At 42.1% G+C, this 15,635-nt stretch overlaps 1 protein-coding gene and 1 pseudogene across 3 annotated transcripts in view; one reads left to right on the top strand and one right to left on the bottom strand.

Annotated features, from left to right (window-relative positions):
* LOC129521584 (60S ribosomal protein L36a-like) overlaps positions 1-7,663 on the bottom strand; it is a 44,923-nt pseudogene extending 37,260 nt beyond the window's left edge.
* The window catches only part of PTPRG (protein tyrosine phosphatase receptor type G), a 710,177-nt gene that overhangs the window by 112,412 nt on the left and 582,130 nt on the right, over positions 1-15,635 (top strand). The window lies entirely within an intron of this gene.

Below are 15,635 nucleotides of genomic sequence, written 5' to 3'. Positions count from 1 at the left end.
TCTGTCCTGTCCTAAAAGCTTTTAGCTTGTGAAAAGCTTCTTTTCTGGCGTTTAAAACCTTCACTCTGTGTTTAGAATAAATGGCATTCTTGGATCTGTTAAATAGGCAGTTAATAATGCCATAGAAACTGCCCACTGAACAACCAACCAGAAAACTTGCTCAGGGGGCAAGACATGTATTGGAATATTCTGTAATGATCAGATGCTGAAACATAATCAGCCGTGAGCCTACGATCTGCATTTTTAATTACAGTCTTCATTTACACTAGAGTATTGATTTGCTCTTAGTTTGTCCTGAAGGTTGACTGGATCCCAGTAATCTTATTCATGTCAGAGTGCTTGCTGGGACCAGCTTGAATCCAGCTCTTTAGAGAAGCATTGTCGCAGGGAGAAGTCTGGGTGGTTTGTTTCACCTTGATGTATTTTTCAATGTATGCTTTATTCTCGAGAGATGCTTTTTCCTCTTATAAAAAATGTGGATTATAAGGACTCATGCCCCATGGACTTTCTATGAGGTTTACCAGAGACAATTCATGTAAAATGCTTGATATGTGAGCAGAATAAGCCCCACAAAAATGTTAGCTGTTATGAATTTTCTTATTCCAGACTTACGTTCTTTTCAATCCTGGATTTTGGGTTACTAATCTCATTAACTATTGAGAAGAGTTGAAAAACGATGTTTGGCTTCATTTTCTTGATTATTGAAAAGTGAACTAGTAATGAAAACAAATGACATAAAATAAATTAATGGCATAATTGGTGAAATTCGAATATGGACTGTAAATTAGATTCTATTACAGCAATGCTAAATTTTCTGAATTTGATTATTATACTGTGGTTATGTAAGAGAATGTCCTTGTTCTTAAGAAATTGGTTGAAGGAGGGGCAGGGCGCCTGGCTGGCTCAAGCAGTGGAGCATGCGACTCTTCTGGGGGTTGTAAACTCGAGCCTCATGTTGGGTGTATAGATTACTTTAAAATCTTAAAAAAAAAAGTCACAGAGGAACTTGGGATGGAAGGGGCACGATGCTTGCAAGTTGCTCACAATAATTGAGGAAAAAATTCTAGGAGAGAATGAGAAAGCATATGTGGTAAACGTTGACAAGAATGGATCTGGGTGAAGGATCTACAGGAGCTCATTGTATTATTTAATCTCAGGGTTTTATTTTATTTTTTTTTGTTGTTTGTTTTTTAAAGTGGGCTTGGGAGAAAACATGTAGCTGGTAAATGTTCCAAATTTATCACCTAGCAGAACTACTGGTTCAGTTCTCTTAGAGCTTCCTGTCAAGTGATGGATTTCTCCCAATTAGAGAGTTCCCTGTCCAACTGTCCTTTCCTACCCTCCAATTCTTGATTCCTGGGTATGGTTATTTGAAAAGAGAAACTGCATTGCCAGGCAGTGAGCGCTCCTGCTGTTTCATTTCTAACTCCAAGTCATAATCCTTTTGTTCATGACATTATAATCATCACCACAAGTGGCTAATTGTGATGTCACAAATGGAGGATTATGACTCAAATGAGGAATAAACAGCAGGGGCGGATTAATTCCTAAGCAACGAAGAAGGTTCTGTTTGGTGCAAATGCCCCAGGGTAATAAAATTTAAAACCAGAAATAGGCAAGAGGAAGACAAAGCTGAACATATGTGATCTATTAGGCAAATTGTCTTTAAGTGGAAAGGCCCCTGCCCCCCTCCCCCCCCTTACTTAATTTTCCATGTGGCATGAATAGCTCCTCTATGGCAGATAAATGGATTTGTTTTTAAGGTCTAACAAAGCTCAAGGTGTCTTGCTGACTAATTACAGGGATGTCACACCTGGGCTGGAAAGGGAGTCATTACGGAGCCATCGAGGTGTTTTTATTTTCTGTAACGTCGGATTGCTCTTTGCAGTGAGCATTGCAAAAGTCAGGCCATAAAGATGAGCACAACGGCTGCAGACAGCTGGGCTGGTAATTGACGGCAGCCCCAACCTGGGGACACTGGGCAAGGCTACGGCCCAATGAGACCGGCATCAGTGGCACAGGCTCAGGACAGTTTTCTGAATGGGTTACATGTCAGTGGAGCAGTGGTAACAGCTGTTGCTATGGATTGGGCTAGAATTAGTAGTCAATTCTCCGCGGAACTATAATTTTCAATTCCAAGTCAAGGATATATTTTTTTCCCTTTTAGGAAATGTGTGGTTCCCATACTATTTGGTTAACCAAATACCCAAATTCTCCTCTGCAAATGACACTTAACAGCTTCTTTATCCCTGGGGTTATTTGGCTGTCTCAGGAGTGCTTTTGAATTTGTGGCCTTTTCTAAAACCGTGGTTTCTGTAGCCAAACTAAACTGGAAATCCCTTTGAATTGTTTTCCTCTTCACAGGACACAGTGTTCCCTTCTCCTGTCTGTTAAATTTAGTTCGCTCGCATCGTGCTGTTGGAGCCCTCTCTCGCCTTACTTATGACTTAACCCTCGCCCGAATTTTGGAAGCCTTCTCGAAAAACACTGGGTACAGTTTGGCACTAGGCGTAGAGCGAATAAACCCGCATTTTAAAAACATGGCAAATTTAGTTATCAAGGAGACTTCCCATTTGAGTCTAGGCATTTAATAATAGCCTTTATGCCCAAAGTGGAAATTATGTGATTATTATCTCGAGACTGTGACTCGAATGGGTTGTTCTATTGGTAACATAGAGAAATGTGTAACTTCATCCCTGGTTTAGATGGGGAAGCTGCTCTGTTCTGTGGTACCAGTGAGTGTGACATAACATGGGCTTGTAGTTGCACACTGGTTTGAGGTTCCCTGGAGACAGAACAGCTATGGGAAAGTCATGCCTCCAGTTGCCACTGTTTTTTCTTTTTCTTTTTCTTTTTTTTTTTTCTTTTCTTTTCTTTTCCTTTCTTTTCTTTTCTTTTCTTTTCTTTTCTCTTTTCTTTTCTTTCCTTTTCTTTCCTTTCTTTTCTTTTCTTTCTTTCAGGTTTTATTTATTTATTCATGAGAGACACACAGAGGGAGGCACAGACATAGGCAGAGGGAGAAGCAGGCTCCCAATGGGGAGCCTGATGCTGGATTTGATCCCAGGACCCCAGGATCAGGACCTGAGCCAAAGGCAGACACTCAACTGCTGAGCCACCCAGGCGTCCCATTTGTCACTGTTTTCTCTTTTGTTTCTTCATTTGTCCAGAGATATTTTCTCTGTTTTTAAGAGTAACTCAAACAGAAACATTGCCGTGGTTGTGAGGCAATCACACATGGGTGTGTGTGTGTAGTGGTGGTAGAGGCACATATTTTTCCTGCTGTTTCCCTGGTAGGACACTGTGACTAGCTCTTCCCCAGGATGTGCTGTCTGTATGCAGGTGTGAGTGGCTGTGTGTATCCTTTCAGGACTTTCAAGGTGAGCGTACATTCAGTTTTTCCTTTGAGAATCTTGTCTGGAGCATTTACAGCTCTTCAAAAATGCAGTCATTTTAGTGTGGGTTTTCTCTGAGCCAGTAATTGCCACACTCCAGCGATATTGGGAGAAACAAAAGGAACATGTCCAAGCCCAGAGGGGCTCTGTCAACATGTGACAGGAGCTCCCAAACCTGGTGTGGTTGTTACTGTAGGAAGTCTCACACTGAGTGCTGTTTGAGACACAAAAGTCATAAAAGTGGGGGTTTCTGATCCTGGGGCATTAGCAGCTTAGTTTGGTAGCCAAAACTGGACCATGTGAAATCAATTAGAGCGGTTTCAAAACCAAGAATCAACAAATGTGGATTAATGTAGATTAAAATTTGCCTGTACTATTCCAAGGGACTTGTGGATTTAAGTTTCATGGTTGATTGGAGAAGGCTTCCTGGAATAGTTGCGTTTGGGAACCAGATTTTAAAAGAACCAGTACAGTGTGTGGCGAACATGATGATCTGTGCCATCAGAGGCACCTGGGTATGAGTGCTTTCCTGCCATTGATTGACCTTGGGACCAACTAGTTAACTTAAGTCTTGTCTCCTGGAGATTGATCTTTTCTCTGGTTCTGGCCCTGCCCTTTCTCTTTCCTTCTCTCTCTCTCTTAAGTACAAGAGTACCTGCCTACCCTATCAGGCCATGATTATGAGAGTTAATTGGGACAGTGCCTGTGAAGAGTTGGGCAAAGTGCCTGATCTTATTAAATTGAGACTCTGAAGTTACTGATGCAGGCAGAAACTATGCAAGATGGGGAAGCTGCCATGTGCAAATGAGCACTGATGGACATGGGCTCAGCCAAGAGCTTTGTGGAGAGCAGGGTGGCTGGGTTAGAAAGGAAGTTTGAGGGAGATGAGGTTTGGTTAAGATTAAAAGTCTTCTTGATGATCCTAACAGGGTCCTCTATCCTCATGTGATTAAGAGGGATGCAGACACCGAGTTAAGGATATAAGGGGTCTATCGGGAGTTAATGCCTATGACAGATAAAGGGTGGAAGGAGGCGGCATTGGACGGGGAGAACCTCAGAATGTGCTGGAGACACAGTCTCAACCAACCCCCTGCGAGGCTCTGAAGCAAAGGTTGCCCATTACAGGAGTTGGGCTTTGAGCAGAAACATCTAGGCCCTGGTACCTCTGAACCCTTTACAGCCCTTGCCTGGGAGATGCCTGGGAAAGAGCATCTTGGCCCAAAGCTGCTTGGATTCTGAAGTTTCCTTTCATCGGAGCAGCTAGCTCTTTCCTGAAAGGAGATCTAAGTTATTCCCTCTTCCAGGGTATGGCCCTTACCTGCATAATTGGCTGTTAGCCCACCAACAGGTATGGAAGGGGTGTTTCCTGGCAGCCCGGCATAGGACAGTGCCAGGTCTCTCATTGCCATGATCTCTCATTTGGTCTTGGCACGATTGCTTACCGCTTGAAGGATTGTGAATTTGAATGTGGTCATTGTGAACATGTGCTAAGCATTCCCGGGGGTCATGCATTGTGGTTATCTTATTTAATCCTTCCTACATTCTGGCCCGAGGAGGGACTGGCATCAATTTTTTTAATGGGAGGATGCATACATGCATGTATGTCCACTTTATGTACAAAGAAACTGAGCTTTCGAGAACTTAGATATTCAGATTCTCCAGGGTCACTCAGCTCAGGAGTGGCAGAGATGGAACTAAAGCTCCTTCTGCCCACCAAGCCTGTGATCCTGATTGCTCTGCTAAGATGGGACAGGTGGAGTTGGGAGCTAGGGGAATGAATGGAAGGAGGATTTGGCCCACGCCAGTACCCTGAGACCTCTCATTGTTTTCTGTGCCAGGGTTAATGATCTTTAGAATTGATCTATGATCTAAATATTTGTAAGGTGTGGGGAGTTGGGGAGCCTTAGACATCGCTACTGGGGGGGGCTTGAAATTGTTACAGCTTCTATGAAAGTATTAGGCTATGTCTGCCATAAACACACATGTCTATAACCTTTGATCCAGCAACTCTGCCCCCCAGGTGAATATTCTGCAGATGAACTTCCACAAATGCCAAATGACTTATGTCAGGGTTATTCATTACAGCAGCTTTTGGATTTGGAAGCAATTGGGAACAACCTGACAGCCCATTAATAGGGTCTGTTTTAATAAATTATGGTATGCAAGATAATGGCACATGTGCAGCTGTTACAATCAGCGCAACAACTCTAACTGAACTGATGCATATGTTTATCTATATATCTATATTTCCTGGCTATCTGGTTAATGGGGGTGGGGGGAGGCAAGGTGCATAGTAGTACCTAGATCTGGCTACTTTGTTCTGAGACACCTCCAGGAATATCACTAGTTTTGTGGTCATAGGTGTTGCTTTGGGAAGTAGGTGAGGGAATGAGATGTTGTTTCTACTGTGTGGCTTTTTATACCTTTGACTTTAACTTCTATAATATGTGCATGTGTCATCAGCTCAGAAAATTCAAATAAGGAAATAGTCCCAAACCGAGTGACTTAAAAGTGAATTAGATATTGGACCTTCGGACCAGGGAAGAAGAGATCATGTAAAGTTGATGAGTTAGACAATATCTACATTGAAATGAAATGCGAAGTATCTGTTTAGTTCCCACTGAGAGGAGAACAACAAGATTTTCACCAAATGTGGAGGAAATGTGTTGAATAGTTCCACTTGAGAATCTTACTTCCTGGCTTATCTGGAACTTATTTGAGGGGATACCTGAAATTGGTACTTAGCCATTTGCCAGGTCACCCACTGACCCAGATTTGTGGTAGAGGGCACCTATGCAGCTGTGTTAGCTCTGTTCGGAGTGACAGCCAACATTCACTCATGTAACAACCATCACTAATTCTTCCGGACAGTGGTTGGGGGAGAGTCCCCACTCGGATGATTTGGCAAGTCCGTGCGTGGGCTCTGGGGCTGGACATTAGGGGACCTGGTCTGACCTGACTCAATCTGGCTTTGGGATCCTTTTGGAGGTTACTGGTTGATGTTCCTTTCTTCCTCCCAAACAAAAGTGATTTGCAATGAAAAGAAAATGAAACTGTTAACTTTCATATTTATACAAAAGTATGAAAAAAAAGCGAGATGTTAGGAAAGCGTGAATTATTTCTTAAGTAGGACTTGGTAGCTTCGTTGGTCATAGAAATCTTTTTATTAACACATTAGACAAATTCTATAGGGGCCAATTTGCATTCACTTAGAGAAACATTTGTGGGGGTGGCGTATAATGTGCAGCAATACCTCTTCCTTTTTGGGAAATCAATTTGTTAAATAGCCCTCAAAATATGACAGCTTTATGGTAGGATTATGACTTTTTTTGTTTTCATGTCTGCTAAAGGGCTAACAGAATAAGACAGTTTAATCACATGCCATTATGTTGATAGGGGTGTGGGAAGCACCGACAAGCTTCCTGAAGTGGAATTGGGTATGTGGTTTTTGCAAGCCGCTTCTTAGCAGAAATCACTTAAGTACAATTCTGCGATAATTACATGGTTTGGAGACATACCCACTGAACACCTTCTTCTAAGGGTGTCTGCCCTTCCGGAACTGTGGCTGACATCACCTTCTCTACCTCAGGCCCATTGACGTGGTTGTGAGCGAAGATGTGTTGGCCAGGTAGGGATGTTGTCTCCAGAGAAAGGCAGAGAGGGAGGAGGCCTCCCCTGGAGTAATCCATGTTTCCAGCCAGATTTGTATTATTTACAGGGGATTAGGCAGAGACCAGGATTTAGACCAATGTTGCCCTGGAAAATTGTTTGCTGACCTCAAACCCAGAAAGGGCTTTGTGCCAAGGAACCTAGGGAGCAGCTCCCCAAGTGGTAGCCTCTATTCCGTTATCAGAGCTGGAAGAATTGGAGCTGGATAAATCCTGGGCACTTCTGAGGCCCTCTTTCCTAGGCAACCTCCATCCTTCTAGAGATGCAGAGGCCCCCAGCTGTGGAAGCGGGTCTTGAGCTTGTCGGTGATTAGCCGCACAGCAGGAAGGCTCTTCTGCATTCCCTTTGGTCCTGGAGCTCTTTGGTGGATTGGAGCAGTCTCATCTGGCTCCTCACTGAGTGGCATGCATCTAACTCAGTAAGAGAAAGGAGCCAATGTCCTATCGGGCCCCTGCTCCCCCAACCTTGTGTTTTCCATACCAAAGGACCTCACACTTCGACTTGCAGAATTCAGCTTTAGTGCCCTTGTCAGCTACTACTTTAAATTCCGTGTCCTTCTCTGTTTCTGGGTCGCTGCCTAGTAAAATGGTAAACATGGCCATATCCCCGCTTCCCTTTTCTAGCGTGTCTTGTTGTGTGAGGCCTGTCAGTGGCAGAATCTTACATAGGCTGGCTTGACCTTGACTTGTCTGCCAGACTCGTGGACTGTCCTGTGTCATATCTCAGTGCATGGGGGCGGGGGGGGGGTTCCTAACGTGTCTGCTATAACCTTTCACTTTACAGAGAGGCCAGAGGTTGAGGTTTGGTGATGGGCCTGCAGTGGTTGAAGGAGCTCGTGATGGTGAATGAGATGTGAACTCAGGCATTCTGAGTTAACCCAGCACTCTGGATTTTATATACTGGGAATGAGAATTATATTTCACTGTTAGCTCAAGGAGAACATTTTGCAGTTCATATTTGGAGCTGCTGTAACAAAGATCCCCAATCCCATCTGCAAGTGATTTGGTGATTGGAATGACCTGTTTGGGGGAATGACTCATATAACTGCTCCTCTATCATCATATGCAGTGAAGAGTTTACACCTTGGATGGGGGCAGCCCGGGTGGCTCAGTGGTTCAGCGCCGCCTTCACCCCAGGGCCTGATCCTGGAGACCTGGGATCGAGTCCCACGTTGGGCTCCCTGTATGGAGCCTGCTTCTCCCTCTGCCTGTGTCTCTGCTTCTCTCTCTCTGTGTCTCTCATGAATAAATAAATAAAATCTTAAAAAAAACCCCAAAACCTTGGATGCTTCATCTTAAGCTATTTCGACTTTACTCTGGTACAAAAGGAATATATGTTCAGTAGAAATTGTATTTCATATTTTGAATCTGGATCTTTCTCTGGGCTGATGACATGTGTAAGATCCTCTTTCTGATGCTGGGCAGCAGCAGCCCAGCTCCTAGGCAGCTCTCCGTGATCATGAAGGTCAACAACTGACACTTATAACTACTCTGTACCCACACAACTATGCCGTTTGTACAACTGTGCAAATTACATGAGCTATTCAACACTTTGTTTATAAACTAGGCTTTGTGTTAGATGATTAGACCCTTAAGGTAGGGTAGGCTGAGCAATGATCTTTGGTAGGTTAGGGGTATCCAGTACATTTTTGACTTAATAATTCAACTTACGGTGGGTTTATTAGGACGTGATCCCATTATAAGCCCAGGATGATCTGTATATTTGTACATTCTTCCAGCTGTGTGTGTGCACAACGCACATGATCATTTGTTTCTTGGATCTTAACTCTAGAAGGATTTTCAGCAAGACTTCATACATATTGTTGATGGTTTGACTTAAAATGTGGACTGTGTGGCATATACAAAGTTCACTTTGAAGGGGCCTAGGGATAAAGAAATAAGTTCACTTATAAATAAAAAAAATAAGTTATCACTCTTCTTCTAGAGCAGCTGGAACTGAGTGAGACACAGTGAGAGGCTGAAGAGGCTACCCAATATGGAAGACCTAATGACCCTTATAGGGTGATGAGCACTGTCGTGTCCTTGGAAATTTAGGAGCCAGAGCTGATGTGGCAAGGGCAAATATGAATTGCAAGCATTGTTTACATCAGATCTGCTTCTCTCAGAAGTAGTGTACTATAGGTGACAGTAGCATTAGAAATTCCAGTCTTTGTATTTATTGACAGTAGGTAAATTCTGTCAAGAAATGGCGAACATTCAAGGATGTAGTCTTAATGATGACAGAAAGAAGCCCATCTCATTTTAAATATTTTTTAAAAGATTTTATTTATTTATTTGAGAAAGAGAAAGTGAGTGAGAGAGAGAGCACAAGTGGTAGGGAGGGGCGGAGGCAGAGGGAGAAACAGACTCCCTGCTGAGCCAGGGAGTCAGACACTTAACCTACTGAGCCACGCAGGCACCGTGAATTCTATTTCATTTTAGAGTGTGCTTGTCCCATAGTTGTAATTAGTTGATCAGAGAAATCAAGGATGTAGTCAGCTTCTTCCACTAGAAGGTTTTGGGAATCTCAGTTTATGTTTTGAAAATTCTCCAGCTTCTAAGCTTTAGTAGAGTTAGAAGCCGTGTTCTTCTGAAGTGCTCTGTAATGAAAGCACATCTGTGGAGAGACTGGCAGTCGGGCAAGGAGCATACCTTCTAGCAAGTCTTCTTGTTCTTCCTATACAATGGTTTCCAATACTATTGTTCTTTTGTTTTTCTCCCCCTGGTCTCTTCCTCTGGGCACTGTCCAAGCTGTTCCCTGGGTTCGGTGATGGGGGAGGTTTGCCAGACTTTGTTCTGGCATTAGCCCCAACGGGGCAGTGGACCTGACTTGTTGTGACAACTTCACCAGCCCTCATTGTTGGTGGCAGATGGCTGGGGATGCAAATGCTGTGACTGGGGTTACTGCACTGATTGCTTGGAGGAGCAGAGGCTTCATGGTTCTTCAAGAATGGAGTAAGTGTGAGATAGGTGACAGAGACTTACTAAGGGGTCATGGTCCGATCCCTTTGTGAGCCTTTGTTCCCGGGTAACTTGTTTTCTGATTCTCTCCAGGACTAAAGGCAAGTGCATAATTGTCCCTGGGCTTGAATGGGACATGTGTTAAATACAGCAGCTGTTTCAGAACCCTGTCTGACTTGCTTTCCATCCCCTGGACATTTTATACATGCAAAGCGTGCACAGGAGTGGGGGATAGGTTGAACAGACTCGCATACCATCAGGGAAAGCCTGGGACCCTAAGCACTCAGTGTGTTTTTGCCCTGCAGGTCCACAAAGGGATAAATTCACCCTCCCTCCCCATCAGCACACATTAAGGCCAGCATTGAACCATTTATAGACACCACATCCTAAGGAAACCATTCACTCAAATGGTTTCTGGTAGTTGACTCCCGTTCTCTTTGAAATGCCCTTCTAAGTATTTGACCAGAAACAAAGCTCTTTGAATAACAGCAACCGTCTGTTGGCTTTTGAGCTTGTGTCAGGCTTTTGGTAGAGAGTGGGTTTTTTTTTTTTTTTTTTTACCCCCAAGGAAATTAATAGATGATACACTCAATGCCTGGCAGTTTTAGATCTCAGCGCTGTCTTCCTTGAAAGGCACGTTTAGTATTTCTTCACATGTTTCAGATGAAACTGCTTAGCAATGATTGATTTTTGGAGGGAATTGCTGTGTTTTTGCATGGACAAAAGAAAATCACATTATCTGTCAATAGAGGAATGGTTAAATACAATGTGGCACATTAGGAATGTGGAATATTAGGCACCCTCCAGTGATATAAGCCTATTGTATATACTGACATGAAAAAAAATGTTTAATGTTGTTGGGTGATAAAAGCAAGTTGCAGGACAATATGTGGTATGCTACTATGTGTGTGTTTTAGAGAAGTGAAAGGACCAGCCAAATGTGTATATGTATCTCTGGGTATATATGTGTAGTCACTTAATAAAATGACTAAAAAGCTATAAACCAAACTGCGTACCTTCATGGGAATGGGGTAGCACTGTGAGAAAGGAGACAAAGAGTGACCATGGTGCTTTGTTTGGATCTATGTGTGTCCTAACCTCGTAATGAAGATGCCTTTATACAATATGGACATACAAAGTTTGGAAAATATCCCAATGAGATTAGTACAGACAGTACTTTGCCTGAAGTCACCATTTGGGTTTCCACCAAGAACAGATATAACATCAAATATTTAAGTAAAATTTTAATGATCTGAAGGGCAAATGGGGATTTCCTTTTTTTAAAAATTTTTATTTATTTGTGATAGTCACACAAAGAGAGAGAGGCAGAGACATAGGCAGAGGGAGAAGCAGGCTCCATGCACCGGGAGCCCGACGTGGGATTCGATCCCGGGTCTCCAGGATCGCGCCCTGGGCCAAAGGCAGGCGCCAAACCGCTGCGCCACCCAGGGATCCCCAAATGGGGATTTCTTAAGAGCTTGTGGTACAGTAAGTAAAGGGGACTTAGGTTTGAACACTGACTTATAAAAAACTTACTGATGGGAACAGGGAAAGGGGATGTTCCATCACATATAGGTTGAAGATAGTACATTTTAGGTTATGGAGCGTAGGTAAGCAGAATGAAGGATGAACATTCCGTGCTATATTTACTTATATTCTTTTTGTACACTGCACTGCTAAACTGTCATATATGATAAATAATGAGTTTTTGGGATACTTGGGTAACTCAGTTGGTTAAGTTCCTGACTCTTGATTTTGGCTCTAGTCATGGTCTCAGGGTCCTGCAGTTAAACCCCAGGCCAGGTTCTGCATTGAATGTGGAGCCTGCTTGGGATTCTCTCTCCCTCTGCCCCTCCCCACCCCCATTGTGTGTACTCTTGTTCTCACTCTCTCTCTCTCAAAAACAAAAAATACTCAGTTTTATTTTTTATTTTATTTTATTTTATTTATTGTTTATTTGACAGAGAGACACAAAGAGAGAGAGACAGAGAGAGCGCAAGCACACCAGCCAGGGGAGTAGTAGGCAGAGGGAGATGGAGAAGCAGGCTTCCTGATGAATAGGATGAGTGGGGAGCCCCACCAACGCTGCGGATCACGACCAGAGCTGAAGGCAGATGCCCAACTGACTGAGACACCCAGGCGCCCTGAGTTATATGTGGTGCTAGTTAATGGGTTGATGGAGAGTTTTGTGTTGCACATAAATTGCAAATAATATTTAGAAAAATTTAACATGGATATTAGCAACTTTTATTTATTTATTTTTAAAGATTTTCAAAATTTACTTTGGAGAGAGAGAGAGCAAGCAAGCTCCAACTGCCAGAGCCACCCAGGTATCCTGGACTTGCGCAACTTTAATGATATACAGAGTGGAGGTTTGAGTAGTGATAAAGAACATGCCCTGAGGAATTTGACGAACCAGTATTCAAGTCTGCATTGCACAACTTAGTAGTAGCACATCCTTACTGTAAGCTTTCAGCTCGTGGTATTGAGATAAAAAACATGAGTAACAAAATTACTTGACTCCATGCAGTTGGTGTATTAAGTGTGTGAAATAGTGTACAAAAATGGCCTAACTACAGTTTGTGGCACATGTTATTTGATGGCTGTTACCTGCTATTACTCCACATTATATTGTGGAAATGATCAGAAGTGAAAAATTCATGGCTAAAGTTAGCCATTTCTATGTAAGCACATTTAAACTTTTTAGTGTGTTGTACATTTTATTCAACATCTTCCCAGCTCTTTTATGAACAGTTGTTTTTATAGCAATTGGATATGATATAAGAGGAAGAATTTTTATTAATTGGTTGCTATTCCATGGAATAAAAATGAAAAAAAGATTAACAATGGGAGAATATTAAAAACTCAATTTGCCCATTCATTATCTCAGACAATTCAGTTTTATGGAGAGGTAGGCATCATATTAACATCCAACTATTTAGCAAAATGTATAAATGATTAATATGTGAGAAATTCTGAATTTAATACCTGTCCCAAATTTGTTAGAATAAATGATTTTTATGTTTCCATTAGGTTTTTGTGATGGGAAATAATATATTTTATGTAAGGGAATATTCAAATGATTCTACTTATTACCCATGGGATGTTCTTAAACTTGGCACTGTATTCCTTTTTGCTAATGTATTCTGAATTCTTCTGGTTGAATGCCCTGGTAATGTGTTATAACTGAATGTATGTCCATATCAGTATTGTCTGTCAGCCAGGATCCAGTAACTTCAGCAGACATTTGCTGCCCACTAGGTGGCTGGACTTAGTGTTAACCAGGGTCAAAAGATGGTTGAGTCCTAGCCCTAGAAGGGTTTTGCTCAAATACTCTGAGAAAAGAGACAAAAGTTATAATCCACTACAGAACAAAGATACTAAAAGGTGTGTGTGTGTGTGTGTGTGTGTGTGTGTGTGTGTGTGTGTGTGTGTGTTGGGGTTGGGGGTGCGGAAGGAGGGAGAGGAAGAAGACACAGTGAAATCTGGATTCTGGGCTCCTGTATGGAGAGGAGATAAGAGAGGCAAGACTTGGCAAAGGAAGTGGTGTTTGAGTTGAGTAGGGGAGGACCAAGTTGGGCTTCAAGATCAGCATGGACATTACAGAAAGAAGGAACAACATTTTGGGTAGAGTGAAGAGTGTGTATTAGGACAGGTAGGCATAAAAATGCCAGCTCTTCAGGGAGTGACTGAGGACGTATCAGAGACAAAACTGGAGTAAGAAGGTAGGCGAGAGGCCAATTCAGGAGGGGGCATTGTGAGTCTTTTATAGGCATTAAGACTATAGTTAGTAAATAGAGGTTTGTAAAAGGCTATAAACTTCCAGCCTTAGCATGAATGAGGTGTGAGGGTCTAATGGAAAGCATGGTGACTACAGTTGATGACACTGTGTTATCACATTGAAATTTACTAGGAGAGTAGAACTTAAAAGTTTTCAGGCCTCCCCCAAAAGAGAGAAAACTGGTGAGGTGCTGGATGTGTCCATCAACTAGATGTGGGGAATTTTTCTTTTATGATGTGTATATACATGAAATCACCATGGTGTGCACTTTAAATATCTTAGAGTTTTATAGGTCAGTTACATCTTAAGAAAGCTTAAATGACCAGTTAAAAAATAAAAGAACTGCTTGGTGTGGATATCATTTTCCACAGTCCTTAGTCCAGCCTTCACTTTGCAGACCTTACTCCTAACCAGTGTGGTAGGAGTAACGGCTGGTAGGACCAGTTTTCCTGCTGTCCCTCCTTCTCCAAATTAGTATTTAAGAGGAATACTGGGTGGCTCAGTGGTTGAATGTCTGCCTTCGGCTCAGGTCGTGATCCCGTGGTCCTGGGATCGAGTCTCATATTGGGCTCCGCGCAGGGAGCCTGCTTCTCCCTCTGTCTATGTCTCTGCCTCTCTCTCTGTGTCTCTCGTGAATAAATAAATAAAATTTTGTAAAATAAAATCAAAAGAACAAGAAAGTTTTCTGCCTTTCTACTGTTTAACCATTACATTCTAAGTTTTTATCAGTCCAATCACATAAATAATTACTTTTAGTAATTAATATGAGCACTCTTTAGAACATGGACAAAGCTGGAGAGAAAAGGATGTAGCAGTAGGAAGGTGTGAGGTATTTATACTTTATCTCAAGCTCACAGTCATTTAATACATACACACACACACTCACACACACTCACACACACTCACACACACACTCACACCTTACCTATACACATTTTCCTCCATCTATCTCTTTCTTATTTTCTCTTTTCTTTCTTTTTTTCTCTTCTTTCTTAATTTCTTTCTTTCTCTTAAAGATTTAATTTATTTGAGAGAGAGATAGAGCATGAGTAGGGGGGGAAAGGGAGAAGTAGACTCCTCACTGAGCAGGGACCCCCCCCCCCCCATGTGGGGCTCCATCCTAGGACCTGGGATCATGACCTGAGTGGAAGGCAGATGCTTGACAGACTTAGCCACCCAGGTGGCCCTACCTCCATTGTTCTGATGTCTGGTTACACTCATTTATTCCAGCTCTCTTTTTCTCAGATTTCATGTTTTCTCATCTTTTCTGATCCAAAATTCACTGATGGGTTAAGGACTCCCTGATATCAAATACACCAAGGATTTCTTTTCAAAGCAGTAAATATTACACATTAATCAAAAGGGCCAAGACTGATTAACATGATCTTTCTTTACTCTCTAGGTCTTTAATAATAATAATTTAGAAAGGATTATAGCTAGTAAGGAGCCATTATGGGAATAGGTTTCTTAAAGTCCCTTACATATTAAAAGCATAGTGAGATAACATTATTTATTTTACATTGATTGACAGAGCTTAATATATTTGACAAAGCATCAAATTAATAAGGGTATGGATAAAAGTACTATCTACTGCTGGCCTCTACAACCATGTTAGTGGGAATACATGCTTGGTTTAGAAATCTTTGGAAGGCAATCTGTAAGTTTCCAAGGAACAAATACATACATTTGGACTTTCATTCCCACTTAATGTGAATTTATCCTGTGGAAAAACTTGCACATCTGTACCAAGATTTAGGTATAGACATAGTAAATGCAGCAATTACTGGGAATGGCATAAGCATGAAACATGAAAAAACCTAACTATGCATAATT

Source organism: Nyctereutes procyonoides, unplaced genomic scaffold (genome assembly GCF_905146905.1).
Source record: "Nyctereutes procyonoides isolate TBG_1078 unplaced genomic scaffold, NYPRO_anot_genome, whole genome shotgun sequence".
NCBI classification, from domain to species: Eukaryota; Metazoa; Chordata; class Mammalia; order Carnivora; family Canidae; genus Nyctereutes; species Nyctereutes procyonoides.
This window is presented reverse-complemented; position numbering and strand designations above follow the sequence as displayed.